The sequence below is a fragment of the Salmo salar genome, chromosome ssa27 (assembly GCF_905237065.1).
Source record: "Salmo salar chromosome ssa27, Ssal_v3.1, whole genome shotgun sequence".
NCBI lineage: Eukaryota > Metazoa > Chordata > Actinopteri > Salmoniformes > Salmonidae > Salmo > Salmo salar.
In genome coordinates, this window is record NC_059468.1 from 37,317,612 (window position 1) to 37,336,163 (window position 18,552).

The 18,552-nt window shown below is 45.6% G+C and overlaps 1 protein-coding gene across 9 annotated transcripts in view; it reads right to left on the reverse strand.

Moving 5' to 3' along the window:
• Positions 1-11,453: 11,453 nt before the first annotated feature.
• The window catches only part of LOC106589039 (protein 4.1), a 154,346-nt gene continuing 147,247 nt past the window's right edge, over positions 11,454-18,552 (reverse strand). For 6 of the 9 annotated variants that reach the window (XM_045709469.1, XM_045709462.1, XM_045709460.1 and 3 more), the window contains one exon: positions 11,456-12,891. The gene's annotated coding sequence lies outside the window, so the exon portion shown is untranslated. Of the gene's footprint in view, positions 13,102-18,552 lie in introns of all 9 variants that reach the window. The other 3 variants (XM_045709465.1, XM_045709463.1, XM_045709459.1) reach the window with 2 other exon arrangements.

Consider the following 18,552-nt stretch of genomic DNA (forward strand, 5'->3'; position numbering starts at 1 on the left):
AAGTCCATATTAAGGAAAGAACAGCTCAAATAAGCAAAAAGAAACGACAGCCCATCATTATTTTAAGACATGAAGGTCAGTCAATTAGGAACATTTCAAGAACTTAGAAAGTTTCTTCAAGTGCGGTCGCAAAAACCATCAAGCGCTATGATGAATCTGGCTCTCATGAAGACCGCCACAGGAAAGGAAAACTCAGAGTTACCTCTGCTGCAGAGGTAGAGGTAGAGTTCATTAGAGTTACCAGCCTCAGAAATTGCAGCCCAAATAAATGCTTCACAGAGTTCAAGTAACAGACACATCTCAATATCAACTGTTCAGAGGAGACTGCGTGAATCAGGCCTTCATGGTTGAATTGCTGCAAAGAAACCACTACTAAAGGACACCAATGAGAAGAAGAGATGTGCTTGGGCCAAGAAACACAAGCAATGGACATTAGACTGGTGGAAATCTGTTCTTTGGTCTGATGAGTCCAAATGTAAAATGTTTGGTTCCAACCGCCGTGTCTTTGTGAGACGCAGAGTAGGTGAACGGATGATCTCCGCATGTGTGGTTTCCACCGTGAAGCATGGAGGAGGAGGTGTGATGGTGTGGGGGTGCTTTGCTGGTGACACTGTCTGTGTCTTATTTAGAATTCAAGACACACTTAACCAGCATGGCTACCACAGCATTCTGCAGCAATACACCATCCCATCTGGTTTGCGCTTAGTGGGACTATCATTTGTTTTTCAACAGGACAATGACCCAACACACCTCCAGGCTGTGTAAGGGCTATTTGACCAAGAAGAATAATGGATTGCTGCATCAGATGACCTGGCCTCCACAATCACCCGCCCTCAACCCAAATGAGATGGTTTGGGATGAGTTGGACCGCAGAGTGAAGGAAAAGCAGCCAACAAGTGCTCAGCATATGTGGGAACTCCTTCAAGACTGTTGGAAAAGCATTTCAGATGAAGCTGGTTGAGAGAACGTCAAGAGTGTGCAAAGCTGTTATCAAGGCACAGGGTGGCTACTTAGAAGAATATAAAATATAAAATATATTTTGATTTGTTGAACACTTTTTTGGTTACTACATGATTCCATATGTGTTATTTCATAGTTTTGATGTCTTCACTATTATTCTACAATGTAGAAAATAGTAAAATAAAGAAAAACCATTGAATGAGTAGGTGTGTCCAAACTTTTGACTGGTACTGTATATCAGAGTGGATCAGTTTTACATCAGGAGCAAATATGATTTACTTAAGGGAATTACCATGTTGGTTAACCATCAACAAATTAAAATGGAAATGCTAGGGGAAATGGGGAAACTGGGCTCTTCAAATCAGGAAAGAATCATATCCATATCAGGGAAGCTCCTATTACATTTACTAACAACCTCAACATCTGCTTCTGAAATGAGTACATTAGATTATCTTTCAGAGTGGAGGTAGACATATCAGATTATCTTTCAGAGTGGAGGCAGACATCAGATTATCTATCAGAGTGAAGGCAGACATCAGATTATCTATCAGAGTGGAGGCAGACATCAGATTATCTATCAGAGTGGAGGCAGACACATCAGATTATCTATCAGAGTGGAGGCAGACATCAGATTATCTATCAGAGTGGAGGCAGACACATCAGATTATCTATCAGAGTGGAGGCAGACACATCAGATTATCTATCAGAGTGGAGGTAGACACATCAGATTATCTATCAGAGTGGAGGCAGACACATCAGATTATCTATCAGAGTGGAGGCAGACATCAGATTATCTATCAGAGTGGAGGCAGACATCCGATTATCTTTCAGAGTGGAGGCAGACACATCATATTATCTATCAGAGTGGAGGCAGACATCAGATGATCTATCAGAGTGGAGGCAGACATCAGATTATCTATCAGAGTGGAGGCAGACATCAGATTATCTATCAGAGTGGAGGCAGACATCAGATTATCTATCAGAGTGGAGGCAGACATCAGATTATCTATCAGAGTGGAGGCAGACATCAGATTATCTATCAGAGTGGAGGCAGACACATCAGATTATCTATCAGAGTGGAGGCAGACATCAGATTATCTATCAGAGTGGAGGCAGACATCAGATTATCTATCAGAGTGGAGGCAGACATCAGATTATCTATCAGAGTGGAGGCAGACACATCAGATTATCTATCAGAGTGGAGGCAGACACATCCGATTATCTTTCAGAGTGGAGGCAGACATCAGATTATCTATCAGAGTGGAGGCAGACATCAGATTATCTATCAGAGTGGAGGCAGACATCAGATTATCTATCAGAGTGGAGGCAGACATCAGATTATCTATCAGAGTGGAGGCAGACATCAGATTATCTATCAGAGTGGAGGCAGACATCAGATTATCTATCAGAGTGAAGGCAGACATCAGATTATCTATCAGAGTGGAGGCAGACACATCAGATTATCTATCAGAGTGGAGGCGGACAGTAAAGACTGTCAGCCTACTCAGAACTCCTCCTGGTTCAATTTCACACAACAACAAAAAATATCAATTTCACAAAAAAAATACCAATACTGCATCCCAAATGGCCCTATGTAGTGCACTACTTTTAACCGGGTCCAATGGTCAAAAGTAATGCACTATAAAGGGAATAGGGTGCCATTTATTTATTCAGGGGAATTACCATGCAGGTAAACAAGCAACAAATCAAAATGTAAATGGAGAGATAATGAAGAGAGTAACTATAACTCTAAAGGGATTACTCACTGTAATGACCACTTCAGGATCCAGGGGGAAATCAGGGGACATCTGTGCACTTATGTGGAAAAGGTAGCAGAACCATTTTGAGAAGATAAAACCAGTTGTGTCTCTTGAATATCGATAATTCATGAAGTAAAAAATGTATAAGTGCACTGTTCAAAATGTTGACATTGGCCCCGATTTCGCAACCACTCAGAGTCTCCCTCCAGCGATGCTTTAAAAATCCACCACAAAAGAAGTATACCAGCTGATCCTCACTGCACATTGTCTCAGTCATACCAATGAGATGCTGTATGTGTATAAAGCACATCATACTAAAAGTATTTCTATGTAGAAAACATACTTAGCACTATTACCTTTCTACAAAATCTCCACATAGCTACTGTCATAGAGAAAGGGAAGGGTTAATAAATCCGTTTGGTTATATATAAAAACCATGTATTAGAAATCACTCAAAACTGTCCTCCGAAGCATGTTGAAAAAGAAGGACAAAAATGTCTACCATCACCTTCGAAAAACCCACGACTACACTTAGAAGAAACGTGGAACAAAAGGGTTCCATGTAGAACCCTTTTGGTTCCATGTAGAACCCTTTTGGTTCCAGGTAGAACCCTTTTGGTTCCAGGTAGAACCCTTTTGGTTCCAGGTATAACCCTTTTGGTTTCATGTTGAACCCTTTTGGTTCCAGGTATAACCCTTTTGGTTCCAGGTATAACCCTTTTGGTTTCATGTTGAACCCTTTTGGTTCCAGGTAGAACCCTTTTGGTTCCAGGTAGAAGCCTTTTGGTTCCATGTAGAACCCTTTTGGTTCCAGGTAGAACCCTTTTGGTACCCTTTTTCTACACATGTTCTCATCCTAGGGCCATGATTTAATGGCTGGACAGAGTCACATATGGGCCACCAACTGTGGATAATAAATAATAATTGTTTCACCTCTGTGTATTTATGAATATGAATCCAAGGCCATGTGCAAACCTGTCAAGCCCAGCCCCTAGCTCTGACTGGAAGGAAACATGCATTATTTTACTACATCATTTATTGGCTCAGCAGACCCTATCAAGAACTACATACGCGAATTGCTTACGTTTCAAACATTATTTGATTGTACAGCTGAGTATGTTATAGGGAGAGTCAGTGCGATGGGGAATGGGGGGTTATGACAAAGCAGAACCAATCAGAATCTGCAACAATCTACTGAGTTCAATTCTCTAGTTTCCAATTCTCTAGTCTACTCTCAGTCTGGATTTAGCCAGTGTAGTGTGAACTCTGAAGTTCCATCCTAAATGGCACCCTAGTCCCTATTTAGTGCACTACATTTTGACCAGGGTCCATAGGGAGCTGGTGTAAAGTAGTGGACTATGTAAGGAATAGGGTGTAATTTGGGTCTCAGTATGTGTCAATTGGCCCAGGCAAAGAAAAATATACACATTCCATGGGAACAACAAATTGCTTGAGAGAGAGAGAAATGGCATGAAAACACCTATGTACAGTTAGTCTCCAGAGTGGCGCAGTGGTCTAAGACACTGCATCTCAGCAGTCCCTGGTTCAAATCCAGGCTGTATCACATCTGGCTGTGATTGGGAGTCCCATAGGGCGGTGCACAATTGGCCCGGGTTTGGCAGGGGTAGGCTGTCATTTTAAATAAGAATTTGATCATAACTGACTTGTCTAGCTAAAGGTTCCATTTTTTTTTTAAATACAGTAGATTGCTCTTCTTTACTGCAGCTTGGGAACTGGCTGCATCACTGTGATACTCCAGTGTTCGGTAGTTCAATATTATGGCATACAGCCAATAGCTACTCTGCTCTTATTTACTGACAAAGTCTCACTCAACTATTCAATAAATTCAACACTGCAAAATATGGAATTTCGAAGTGAGATTTGCCTCAGTTGGTATCGACCGTCAGAGTGAATAATGTATGTGTCCCAAATGGCACCCCGTTCCATAAATAGTGCACTACTTTTAACCAGGGCCAATAAGGGCCTATAGGACTCTAATCAAAAGCAGTCCACGATATAGAGAATAAGGTGTCATTTGGGACACAGAACAATGCTAGTCGGTGCTGGGCTGTGGAAATGACGTCTAGTGCCGAAGTAGTAATTGGTCCTTGGAGAATACAGACAGATTCTGGTTTCAGGGCATTCTGATAAATTACTTTTTCCGGAAATACTCAAAATGAATGGAACTACTTACTGGATGGAACTACTTACTGGATGGAACTACTTACTGGATGGAACTACTTACTGGATGGAACTACTTACTGGATGGAACTACTTACTGGATGGAACTACTTACTGGATGGAACTACTTACTGGATGGAACTACTTACTGGATGGAACTACTTACTGGATGGAACTACTTACTGAATGGAACTACTTACTGGATGGAACTACTTACTGGATGGAACTACTTACTGGATGGAACTACTTACTGAATGGAACTACTTACTGGATGGAACTACTTACTGAATGGAACTACTTACTGGATGGAACTACTTACTGGATGGAACTACTTACTGGATGGAACTACTTACTGGATGGAACTACTTACTGGATGGAACTACTTACTTGTTATTGAACAGGGATTCTGCTGATGTGTTCGTTTCTACCATTTTTTGTTGTTGTTTATTTGACCTTTGCCTCTCATGACTTACCTCTCAATACTCTCATGACTTGCCTCTCATGACTTGCCTCTCATGACTTGCCTCTCATGACTTGCCTTTCAATACTCTCATGCTTTGACTCTCATGACTTGCCTCTCATGACTTGCCTCTCATGACTTGCCTCTCATGACTTGCCTCTCATGACTTGCCTCTCATGACTTGCCTCTCATGACTTGCCTCTCATGACTTGACTCTCATGACTTGCCTCTCATGACTTGACTCTCATGACTTGACTCTCATGACTTGACTCTCATGACTTGCCTCTCATGACTTGACTCTCATGACTTGACTCTCATGACTTGACTCTCATGACTTGCCTCTCGTGACTTGCCTCTCATGCCGCTCATGCCTTGCCTCTCACGGCTCTCATGACTTGCCTCTCATGACTTGCTTCTCATGACTTGCTTCTCATGACTTGACACTCATGCCTTGCCTCTCATGCCTTGCCTCTCTTGCCTTTCATGACTTGCCTCTCATGACACTCTTGCCTCTCATGACTTGACACTCATGACTTAGCTCTCATGACTTGCCTCATAATTCTCATGACTTGACTCTCATGCCTTGCTTCTCATGACTTGCCACTCATGACATGAATCTCGTGACTTGCCTCTCGTGCCTTGCCTCTCGTGCCTTGCCTCTCGTGCCTTGCCTCTCGTGCCTTGCCTCTCGTGACTTGCCTCTCGTGACTTGCCTCTCGTGACTTGACTCTCATGACTTGCCACTCATGACTTGCCACTCATGACTTGACTCTCATGACTTGCCTCTCATAATTCTCATGCCGTACCTCTCATGACTTGCCTCTCATGACTTGCCTCTCTTGACTCTCATGACTTGACTCTCATGCCTTGCCTCTCATGACTTGCATCTCATGACTTGCCTCTTATGACTTGACTCTCATGACTTGACTCTCATGACTTGACTCTCATGACTTGCCACGCATGACTTGCCACTCATGACTTGACTCTCATGACTTGCCTCTCATGACTTGCCTCTCATGACTTGCCTCTCATGACTTGCCTCTCATGACTTGCCTTTCATGACTTGACTCTCATGACTTGACTCTCATGACTTGCATCTCATGGCTTGCCTCTCGTACCTTGCCTCTCATGACTTGCCACTCATGACTTGTCTCTCATGCCTTGCCTCTCTTGACTCTCATGACGCCTCTCATGCCTTGCCTCTCATGCCTTGCCTCTAATGAATTGCATCTCATGCCTTGCCTCTCATGCCTTGCCTCTAATGAATTGCATCTCATGCCTTGCCTCTCATGTCTTGCTTCTTGGGACTTGCCTCTCTTGACTTGACTCTCATGCCTTAACTCTCATGCCCTGCCTCTCATGCCTCTCTTGACTCTCATGACTTGCCTCTCATGACTCTCATGCCTTGACTCTCATGACTTGCCTCTCATGACTTGCCTCTCATGAATTGCCTCTCATGACATGAATCTCATGAGTTGCCTCTCGTGACTTGACTCTCATGCGTCGCCTCTCATGACTTGACTCTCATGCCTTGCCTCTCATGACTTGCCTTTCATGACTTGACACTCATGCCTTGCCTCTCATGCCTTGCCTCTCTTGCCTTTCATGACTTGCCTCTCATGACACTCTTGCCTCTCATGACTTGACACTCATGCCTTGCCTCTCTTGCCTCTCATGACTTGCCTCTCATGACACTCTTGCCTCCCATGACTTGACACTCATGACTTAGCTCTCATGACTTGCCTCATAATTCTCATGACTTGACTCTCATGCCTTGCTTCTCATGACTTGCCACTCATGACATGAATCTCGTGCCTTGCCTCTCGTGCCTTGCCTCTCGTGCCTTGCCTCTCGTGACTTGCCTCTCGTGACTTGCCTCTCGTGACTTGCCTCTCGTGACTTGCCTCTCGTGACTTGCCTCTCGTGACTTCACTCTCATGACTTGCCACTCATGACTTGACTCTCATGACTTGCCTCTCATGACTTGCCTCTCATGACATGAATCTCATGAGTTGCCTCTCGTGACTTGACTCTCATGCTTCGCCTCTCGTGACTTGACTCTCATGCCTTGCCTCTCATGCCTTGCCTCTCATGCCTTGCCTCTCATGACTTGACACTCATGCCTTGCCTCTCATGCCTTGCCTCTCTTGCCTTTCATGACTTGCCTCTCATGACACTCTTGCCTCTCATGACTTGACACTCATGCCTTGCCTCTCATGCCTTGCCTCTCTTGCCTTTCATGACTTGCCTCTCATGACACTCTTGCCTCTCATGACTTGACACTCATGCCTTGCCTCTCATGCCTTGCCTCTCTTGCCTCTCATGACTTGCCTCTCATGACACTCTTGCCTCCCATGACTTGACACTCATGACTTAGCTCTCATGACTTGCCTCATAATTCTCATGACTTGACTCTCATGCCTTGCTTCTCATGACTTGCCACTCATGACATGAATCTCGTGCCTTGCCTCTCGTGCCTTGCCTCTCGTGCCTTGCCTCTGGTGCCTTGCCTCTGGTGACTTGCCTCTCGTGACTTGCCTCTCGTGACTTGCCTCTCGTGACTTCACTCTCATGACTTGCCACTCATGACTTGACTCTCATGACTTGCCTCTCATGCCTTGACTCTCATGACATACCTCTTATGCCTTGCCTCTCATGCCTTGACTCTCATGACTTGCCTCTCATGACTTGACTCTCATGCCTTGCCTCTCATGCCTTGCCTCTCTTGCCTCTCATGACTTGCCTCTCATGACACTCTTGCCTCCCATGACTTGACACTCATGACTTAGCTCTCATGACTTGCCTCATAATTCTCATGACTTGACTCTCATGCCTTGCTTCTCATGACTTGCCACTCATGACATGAATCTCGTGCCTTGCCTCTCGTGCCTTGCCTCTCGTGCCTTGCCTCTCGTGACTTGCCTCTCGTGACTTGCCTCTCGTGACTTGCCTCTCGTGACTTCACTCTCGTGACTTCACTCTCATGACTTGACTCTCATGACTTGCCTCTCATGCCTTGCCTCTCATGCCTTGACTCTCATGACTTGCCTCTCATGACTTGACTCTCATGCCTTGCCTCTCATGCCTTGCCTCTCATGACTTGACACTCATGCCTTGCCTCTCATGCCTTGCCTCTCTTGCCTTTCATGACGTGCCTCTCATGACACTCTTGCCTCTCATGACTTGACACTCATGCCTTGCCTCTCATGCCTTGCCTCTCTTGCCTCTCATGACTTGCCTCTCATGACACTCATGACTTAGCTCTCATGACTTGGCTCATAATTCTCATGACTTGACTCTCATGCCTTGCTTCTCATGACTTGCCACTCATGACATGAATCTCGTGCCTTGCCTCTCGTGACTTGCCTCTCGTGACTTGACTCTCGTGACTTGACTCTCGTGACTTGCCACTCATGACTTGCCTCTCATGACTTGCCTCTCATAATTCTCATGCCGTGCCTCTCATGCCGTGCCTCTCATGACATGCCTCTCATGACTTGCCTCTCTTGGCTCTCATGACTTGACTCTCATGACTTGCCTCTCATAATTCTCATGCCTTGCCTCTCATGACTTGCATCTCATGACTTGCCTTGCTCCCAGGCAGATGGTCTTGTCCCCTATTGTGTCTGTATCGCTCCAAGTGGGGGTTTATCCAACATAATGTTAGCTACACAAAGGACTTTATGATACATGCAGTACAACTAATAATGTTTTTACTTGACCCCTTAATACCTACCAAGCACTGTGCTTTTAATTCCTTCAAAGTGGCAATCAATTCCCTATATAGTGCACTACTTTTGACCAGGGCCCATAGAGTCTATTTCCTTTTATTATTTGACTTAGCTCTCCCATTCAGCAGTCTATCTGACAGCAGGACGTCTATGGTGAAGCAATCTATCTAGCAGCAGGACATTCTATGGTGCCATCTATCTAGAACCAGCACCGACAGCGGAACGTCTACGGTGCTAAGTAATCATCCCGGGCCAGACAGAGACGCCGACCCGTCTAGGATGACAGACTTTCTATCTGGTCCTGGAGCACCTATGGCAGACAGCTGTATTGATGTATCCTCTCCCAAGCCTCCTACTCTTCATCTCAGACCGGCTGCTTTCTCCTCAGAGTGTCAATGGAGTTTAGAGGTCTGGGAACTAGATTATAAGGATGAAATACTGTCTTAAGATCTTTGTATCCGCACAGGAAATATCAAATACGAGGCATCTCTTAAGATTAGCCTCGGTTAACATTCTTACACATGTATAATATTTGGGGGAACGTTTTGTCTGACTGATTGTGAGACTACTCTTGCTCTGCTTGTCAGATTTCACACTGATGAAAATAGTGCCGAAATTGTAATTTCCTCATGAGACAAGAACATAGAGAAATGGAACACATAACCTCAGGCACAAACAACAGAATATCAGGCGATGTGTTCAGAATAAGGTGAGTCTATATGTGTTTATTCAGTGGGTGTTGTTTTATTACATATTATCTCTTTCAGTGATGAGAGAGAGAGATGAGAGAGAGAGAGAGAGAGAGAGAGAGAGACAGGAGAGAGAGAGATGAGAGAGAGGGTTCACTATGAAGAAATAAACATGAACCTAAAGAGATGTACAGGCTTGCTGGTTCTCCTAGTCACCATCCATCATTAATGCAGAAAAGGGAAGAAGAAGACACACTGAAAGAACCAAAAGAAGTTGGATTCTGTACAATGTAATACTATTTGTACAAAAAAAAAAAACATTTGAAAACTGTGTGTGCTGTACTCTCTGCTTAAATAATGGGTTGTTTATTAAAAGGGACAGTGTGTACTCCACAGGAGGATGAAATACATGTATACACTTCACATATAAATACATGGGAGTAAACAAAAAACAAACCATTTATTTTGTGCTGCTGTTAATAGTACAGCCTTCTAAAAGGAGAACATCAAAGAGGCAACCAAAATCCCAATTCAGGCTTTGTCAACTTTGAGCTGTTTTCTTTTACTTTAAAAAGGTCCCATGCAGCCGTTTATATCTCAATATCAAATCAATTCTGGGTAACAATTAAGTACCTTACTGTGATGGTTTTTAATTAACATTTTAAAAAATGTGCAAAAATAGCTTCTTAGCAAAGAGCCATTTCTCAAGCAATAATTTTGCTAGGACTGTCAAGGAGTGGTCTGGGTGGGGAGGGGGAAACTAAAAACTAGCTGTTATTGGCAGAGAGGTTTGGAACTCTCTTTCTTATTGGTCTATTAACTAATTTACCGCCTGGTGATGCCAAAACTCCATCCCACCAAAACAGGCAGACATTTCAGGGGGTCTTTTCAAAACAGCTCTTACACTAAAAAGGCATTATCATCATTTTCACAATTTCACAGTATTATTCTAACCTCATAGTGTGGAAATATAAAACATAGGAAAATCACTTTTTTGTCTGCACTGGGTCTTAAACGCTGATTCTCTAATCAACTCTATCTAATCAACCCCAATTAATCCTAATCCGTTCTGTTACTGACTTCTTCTAGACAGAAGCGCCATACACTACATGTCCTAAAGTATGTGGACACCTGCTCGTCGAACATCTTATTCCAAAATCATGGGCATTAATATGGAGTTGATCCCCCCCATTTGCTGCTATAACAGCCTCCACTCTTCTGGGAAGGCTTTCCACTAGATGTTGGAACATTGCTGTGAAGACTGGCTTCCATTCAGTCACAAGAGCATTAGTGAGGTCAGGCACTGATGTTGGGCAATTAAGCCTGGCTTGCAGTCTGCCTTCCAATTCATCCCAAAAGTGTTTGATGGGGTTAAGGTCAGGGCTCTGTGCAGGCCAGTCAAGTTCTTCCACACCGATCTCAACAAAATCTCTTAGGCTTGTGTGCGGCTGCTCGGCCATGGAAACCCATTTTATGTAGCTCCCGATGAACAGTTCTTGTGCTGACGTTAGTGAGTGTTGCATCTGAGGACAGACAATTTTTACGCACTATACGCGGTCCCGTTCTGTGAACTTGTGTGGCCTACCACTTCGCGGCTGAGCCGTTGTTGCTCCTAGACGTTTCCACTTTACAATAACAGCAATTACAGTTGACCGGGGCAGCTCTAGCAGGGCAGAAATTTGACGAACTGACTGGTTGGAAAGGTGGCATCCTATGATGGTGCAACATTGAAAGTCACTGAGCTCTTCAGTACGGGCCATTCTACAGCCAATGTTTGTCTATGGAGATTGCATGGCTGTGTGCTCGATTTTATACACCTGTCACCATCGGTGTGGTTGAAATAACCAAATCCACTCATTTGAAGCGGTATCCACATACTTTTAGCCATGTAGAGTACAGTATATTCTGTATAGTGGTCCATCTTTATGGATGAGTAAACACTGCCCCCTTTGGTAGAAAAGTATAAATACATGAAAATGAAGGACATTGTAAAGTTGCCTCTGCCGCTCTGCCATGCCAGGTACAAATAAATGACTGTTATGTAGCTGGTGGTTGGAACTCAGTGTGAGTAGCCTAATACAAAAACATGTAACTACAAACCTGTAAAGTCAGGGTGATCTAAAATGATGGATACATACACAGAAATAAGACAAGAGGATGTAAATAAAATAACAAATATAAATAATGTCATTTCAATACGCTGCTTCTTTCACTCCAGTCCTGATGAAGCCCCTTTTTTTCCAGTGTGACTACAACAACGACGACTAAAAAAACAGTCAAAAGGTGTGAATATCATCCAGAAGAATAGATAATGAAGTAATTTCTTCAAAAATATTAAATTGGCCCTCAAAAATGTTTGGATGAAATTAGAAATTTTTTACACTTAAATTGAAAAAATACTTTTCACATTGAGAGGGAAAATAAATATTACAAACTTTTTGTACTGTACAAGAGATGAAACCAAAATTGGTTGTAAAGTTGTTTGATTTGAAGAAGGATCCTCGTATCATGATGGTTTAAGAGTTACAGAAAAATCACCCACAATCCCTTGTTGTCATCCGCCTTCAGAATAAGAGTCCCTTCAAAGTTGACCTTGAAGATACCGATTTTCCAATTACGACGAGAAGACAAATCTTAGAAAAATATGAACAAAGTCCCTGCAATCTCTACACAATTAAAAGACCAAATTCCCTTTGAAAATTCTCGTTAAAATCTCCAGAAAAATGGGAGAAAGAGGAAAAAATTCAAATACTTTACTTTGATATTTTTGTTGTTTAGAAAAGTCCAGTCCAGTCGTTCGGGATTTGGCAGTAGAGTGGAAGGAAGAGCGACAGAGAGGGATTGTTCTGGGAGTTATGTTTGTTCCCTTCTCCTTCAGTTAAACTCCATTGGCTGGGAGGATCAATGTTCACAGTTCAAAAGTGAAGCTTGTTCACTCTGGTTGGTTGGACCGGTTCAGTCTGGTGTGGTGTGGGTCTGTCTGGTGGGGGGCGGGGGGGGGGCTCTGAGGTAAACATGTAGGACTGGTGGTGACACAAGTGGAGAAGGAAGGGGTGGGGGCTGTATATGACTTAATCTTCCCTAGGCTCCGTGGTAGTTTTGGCCCCCAGCTTCACAGACAGTGGACAGAGAGAGAGAGACAACTTCAGTAACACTACCTCAACATTCCCCTGATCCAACACTCAAGATAAAAAGCGTAAAAGCAGAAAAGACTCCGAAAAGTGTGGGGCAAAAGAAGAACCACACCAATGTTGTCACAATGATGAAGACATAAAAAAAAGCAGGATGCAGACAGGGAGGAGGGTGGAGCATGCAGGAGCCTGGTGGAGACAAGGAACGGGTGGGGTCGGTGGGCGAAGCGGAGAGAGAGGGAGGGAATAGAATTGTTAGGGGTGTTCTCTGGCTTCACTGATGTAAACACTGTTAGGTTGAAGGAATGTGTAAGTTAAACAAAGCAGGACTCCATGAACACAGGGCCTGAACACAGGGCTCCATGAACACAGGGCTCCATGAACACAGGGCCTGAACACAGGGCTCCGTGAACACAGGGCCTGAACACAGGGCTCTGTGAACACAGGGCTCCGTGAACACAGGGCTCCGTGAACACAGGGCTCCGTGAACACAGGGCTCCATGAACACAGGGCGCCATGAACACAGGGCGCCATGAACACAGAGCTCCATGAACACAGAGCTCCATGAACACAGGGCCTGAACACAGGGCCTGAACACAGGGCTCCATGAACACAGGGCATGAACACAGGGCGCCATGAACACAGAGCTCCATGAACACAGGGCCTGAACACAGGGCATGAACACAGGGCTCCATGAACACAGGGCCTGAACACAGGGCTCCATGAACACAGGGCCTGAACACAGGGCTCCATGAACACAGGGCTCCATGAACACAGGGTGCCATGAACACAGGGCTCCATGAACACAGGGCGCCATGAACACAGGGCGCCATGAACACAGGGCGCCATGAACACAGGGCTCCATGAACACAGGGCTCCATGAACACAGGGCGCCATGAACACAGGGCGCCATGAACACAGGGCCTGAACACAGGGCTCCATGAACACAGGGCTCCATGAACACAGGGCTCCATGAACACAGGGCCTGAACACAGGGCGCCATGAACACAGAGCTCCATGAACACAGGGCCTGAACACAGGGCCTGAACACAGGGCTCCATGAACACAGGGCATGAACACAGGGCGCCATGAACACAGAGCTCCATGAACACAGGGCCTGAACACAGGGCTCCATGAACACAGGGCATGAACACAGGGCTCCATGAACACAGGGCCTGAACACAGGGCTCCATGAACACAGGGCGCCATGAACACAGGGCGCCATGAACACAGGGCTCCATGAACACAGGGCTCCATGAACACAGGGTGCCATGAACACAGGGCGCCATGAACACAGAGCTCCATGAACACAGAGCTCCATGAACACAGGGCGCCATGAACACAGAGCTCCATGAACACAGAGCTCCATGAACACAGGGCCTGAACACAGGGCTCCATGAACACAGGGCATGAACACAGGGCTCCATGAACACAGGGCTCCATGAACACAGGGCCTGAACACAGGGCCTGAACATGGTGGGACAGGGAGGACACTCTCCCTCCCAGTCTCTCCTCCCTGTCTCAGAGGGAGAGGGTAGGAGCCACCGTGTGTGTACATACCACACTGGCAGCTGGCTAAACAGCACCAGACTCCGAGCCTACATCCCAAATGGCACCCTATTGAACTACGTTTGACAAGAAACCTAGTCAAAATTAGTGCACTATATAGAACCTGGTCACTTTGTAGGGAATAGGGTGCCATTTGGGATGTAGATAGAGCCCGGGTGCTTTAACTGGACACAAACATGCAGGGCTACCATTAAAACCACATGGGCACCAGTGTTTACAGATTGCGTGCAGAGATGAACAGTTTAATGTAGGAATAGACCTGAGTAAACTGTTATCACTAAATCCACGCACTTTAACAGCTGCTGCTAAAATTGCAAGGACATGCAGTTTTAAGTTGAAATACCAGTCTGCATGTCCAGTGGCAGTAGCATGCAGTGCTTTGAACTTGGGAGGAGGGATTTTATTGTAATGCTGATCATTAAGGCTTTGACTGCATCTTAAATGGCACTCAGTTCCCTATTCAGGGCATTCAGGAAGTATTCAGACCGCGTTGATATTTTCCACATTTTGTTACCTTATAGCCTTATTCTAAAATTGATTACATTTTTTTTAAACTCATCAATCTACACACAATACCCTTTAATGATAAAGCGAACACAGGTTTTTATAAAATGTTTGCAAATGTATAAAAATACCTTATTTTACATAAGTGTTCAGACTCTTTGCTATGAGACTCAAAATGGAGCTCAGGTGCATCCTTTTTCCATTGATCATCCTTGAGATGTTTCTACAACTTCTTTGGAGTTCATCTGTGGTAAATTCAACTGACTGGACATGATTTGGAAAGGCACACACCTGTCTATATAACATCCCACAGTTTTATTTTATTTAACTAGGCAAGTCAGTTAAGAACAAATTCTTGTTTACAATGACAGCCTACCAGGGAACAGTGCCTTGTTCAGGTGCAGAACAACAGATTTTTACCTTGTCAGCTCCGGGACTCGATCCAGCAACCTTTTGGTTACTGGCCCAATGCTCTAACCACTAGGCTACTTGCCGCCAGTTGACAGTGCATGTCAGAGCAAAAACCAAGCCATAAGGTCAAAGGAATTGTCCGTAGAGCTCCAAGACAGGATTGTGTCAAGGCACAGAAGGGTAACAAAACGTTTCTGCAGCATTGAAGGTCCCCAAGAACACAGTGGCCTCCATCATTCTTAAATGGAAGAAGTTTGAAACCACCAAGACTCTTCCTAGAGCTGGCCACCCGGCCAAACTGAGCAATCGGGGGAGAAGGGCCTTGGTCAGGGAGGTGACCAAGAACCCGATGGCCACTCTGACAGAGCCCCAGAGTTCCTCTGTGGAGATGGGAGAACCTTCCAGAAGGACAACCATCTCTGCAGAAATCCACCAATCAAGCCTTTATGGTAGAGTGGCCAGATGGAAGCCACTCCTCAGTAAAAGGCCCATGACAGCCCGTTTGGAGGAAACCTGGCACCATCCCTACAGTGAAGCATGGTGGTGGCAGCATCGTGCTGTGGGGATGTTTTTCAGCTGCAGGGACTGGGAGACTAGTCAGGATCGAGGGAAAGATGAACGAAGCAAAGTACAGAGAGATCCTTAATGAAAACCTGCTCCAGAGCACTCAGGACCTCAGACTGGAGTGAAGGTTCACTTTCCAACAGGACACGACCTTAAGCACACAGCCAAGACAATGCAGGAGTGGCTTTGGGACACCCCAAATACAGGTGTGCCAAGTTTGTAGCGTCATACCCAAGAAGACTCGAGGCTGTAAAGGTGCTTCAACAAAGTACTGAGTAAAGGGTCTGAATTTGTATGCAAATGTGATATTTCAGCTTTTTCTTTTTAATACATTTGCAGAAATGCCTAAAAACCTGTTTTTACGTTGTCATTATGGGGTATTGTGTATAAATTGATGAGGGTGGAAAAAAAACAATTTAATCAATTTTAGAATAAGCCTGTAACATAACAAAATGTGGAAAAAGTCAAGGGGTCTGAATACTTTCCGAATGACGAGAGCCCTGTGGGGAATAGGGTGGCATTTGGGACTCCCTTGACCATGTCTCCCTTCACCATGTCTCCCTTCACCATGTCTCCCTTCACCATGTCTCCCTTCACCATGTCTCCCTTTACCATGTCTCCCTTCACCATGTCTCCCTTCATCATGTCTCCCTTCACCATGTCTCCCTTCACCATGTCTCCCTTCACCATGTCTCCCTTCACCATGTCTCCCTTCACCATGTCTCCCTTCATCATGTCTCCCTTCACCATGTCTCCCTTCACCATGTCTCCCTTCACCATGTCTCCCTTCACCATGTCTCCCTTCACCATGTCTCCCTTCACCATGTCTCCCTTCACCATGTCTCCCTTCACCATGTCTCCCTTCACCATGTCTCCCTTCACCATGTCTCCCTTCACCATGTCTCCCTTCACCATGTCTCCCTTCACCATGTCTCCCTTCATCATGTCTCCCTTCACCATGTCTCCCTTCACCATGTCTCCCTTCACCATGTCTCCCTTCACCATGTCTCCCTTCACCATGTCTCCCTTCACCATGTCTCCCTTCACCATGTCTCCCTTCACCATGTCTCCCTTCACCATGTCTCCCTTCATCATGTCTCCCTTCACCATGTCTCCCTTCACCATGTCTCCCTTCATCATGTCTCCCTTCACCATGTCTCCCTTCACCATGTCTCCCTTCACCATGTCTCCCTTCACCATGTCTCCCTTCACCATGTCTCCCTTCACCATGTCTCCCTTCACCATGTCTCCCTTCACCATGTCTCCCTTCACCATGTCTCCCTTCACCATGTCTCCCTTCACCATGTCTCCCTTCACCATGTCTCCCTTCACCATGTCTCCCTTCACCATGTCTCCCTTCACCATGTCTCCCTTCACCATGTCTCCCTTCACCATGTCTCCCTTCACCATGTCTCCCTTCACCATGTCTCCCTTCACCATGTCTCCCTTCACCATGTCTCCCTTCACCATGTCTCCCTTCACCATGTCTCCCTTCACCATGTCTCCCTTCACCATGTCTCCCTTCACCATGTCTCCCTTCACCATGTCTCCCTTCACCATGTCTCCCTTCACCATGTCTCCCTTCACCATGTCTCCCTTCACCATGTCTCCCTTCACCATGTCTCCCTTCACCATGTCTCCCTTCACCATGTCTCCCTTCATCATGTCTCCCTTCACCATGTCTCCCTTCACCATGTCTCCCTTCACCATGTCTCCCTTCACCATGTCTCCCTTCACCATGTCTCCCTTCACCATGTCTCCCTTCACCATGTCTCCCTTCACCATGTCTCCCTTCATCATGTCTCCCTTCACCATGTCTCCCTTCACCATGTCTCCCTTCACCATGTCTCCCTTCACCATGTCTCCCTTCACCATGTCTCCCTTCACCATGTCTCCCTTCACCATGTCTCCCTTCACCATGTCTCCCTTCACCATGTCTCCCTTCACCATGTCTCCCTTCACCATGTCTCCCTTCACCATGTCTCCCTTCACCATGTCTCCCTTCACCATGTCTCCCTTCATCATGTCTCCCTTCACCATGTCTCCCTTCACCATGTCTCCCTTCACCATGTCTCCCTTCACCATGTCTCCCTTCACCATGTCTCCCTTCACCATGTCTCCCTTCACCATGTCTCCCTTCACCATGTCTCCCTTCACCATGTCTCCCTTCATCATGTCTCCCTTCACCATGTCTCCCTTCACCATGTCTCCCTTCATCATGTCTCCCTTCACCATGTCTCCCTTCACCATGTCTCCCTTCACCATGTCTCCCTTCACCATGTCTCCCTTCACCATGTCTCCCTTCACCATGTCTCCCTTCACCATGTCTCCCTTCACCATGTCTCCCTTCACCATGTCTCCCTTCACCATGTCTCCCTTCACCATGTCTCCCTTCACCATGTCTCCCTTCACCATGTCTCCCTTCACCATGTCTCCCTTCACCATGTCTCCCTTCACCATGTCTCCCTTCACCATGTCTCCCTTCACCATGTCTCCCTTCACCATGTCTCCCTTCACCATGTCTCCCTTCACCATGTCTCCCTTCACCATGTCTCCCTTCACCATGTCTCCCTTCACCATGTCTCCCTTCAC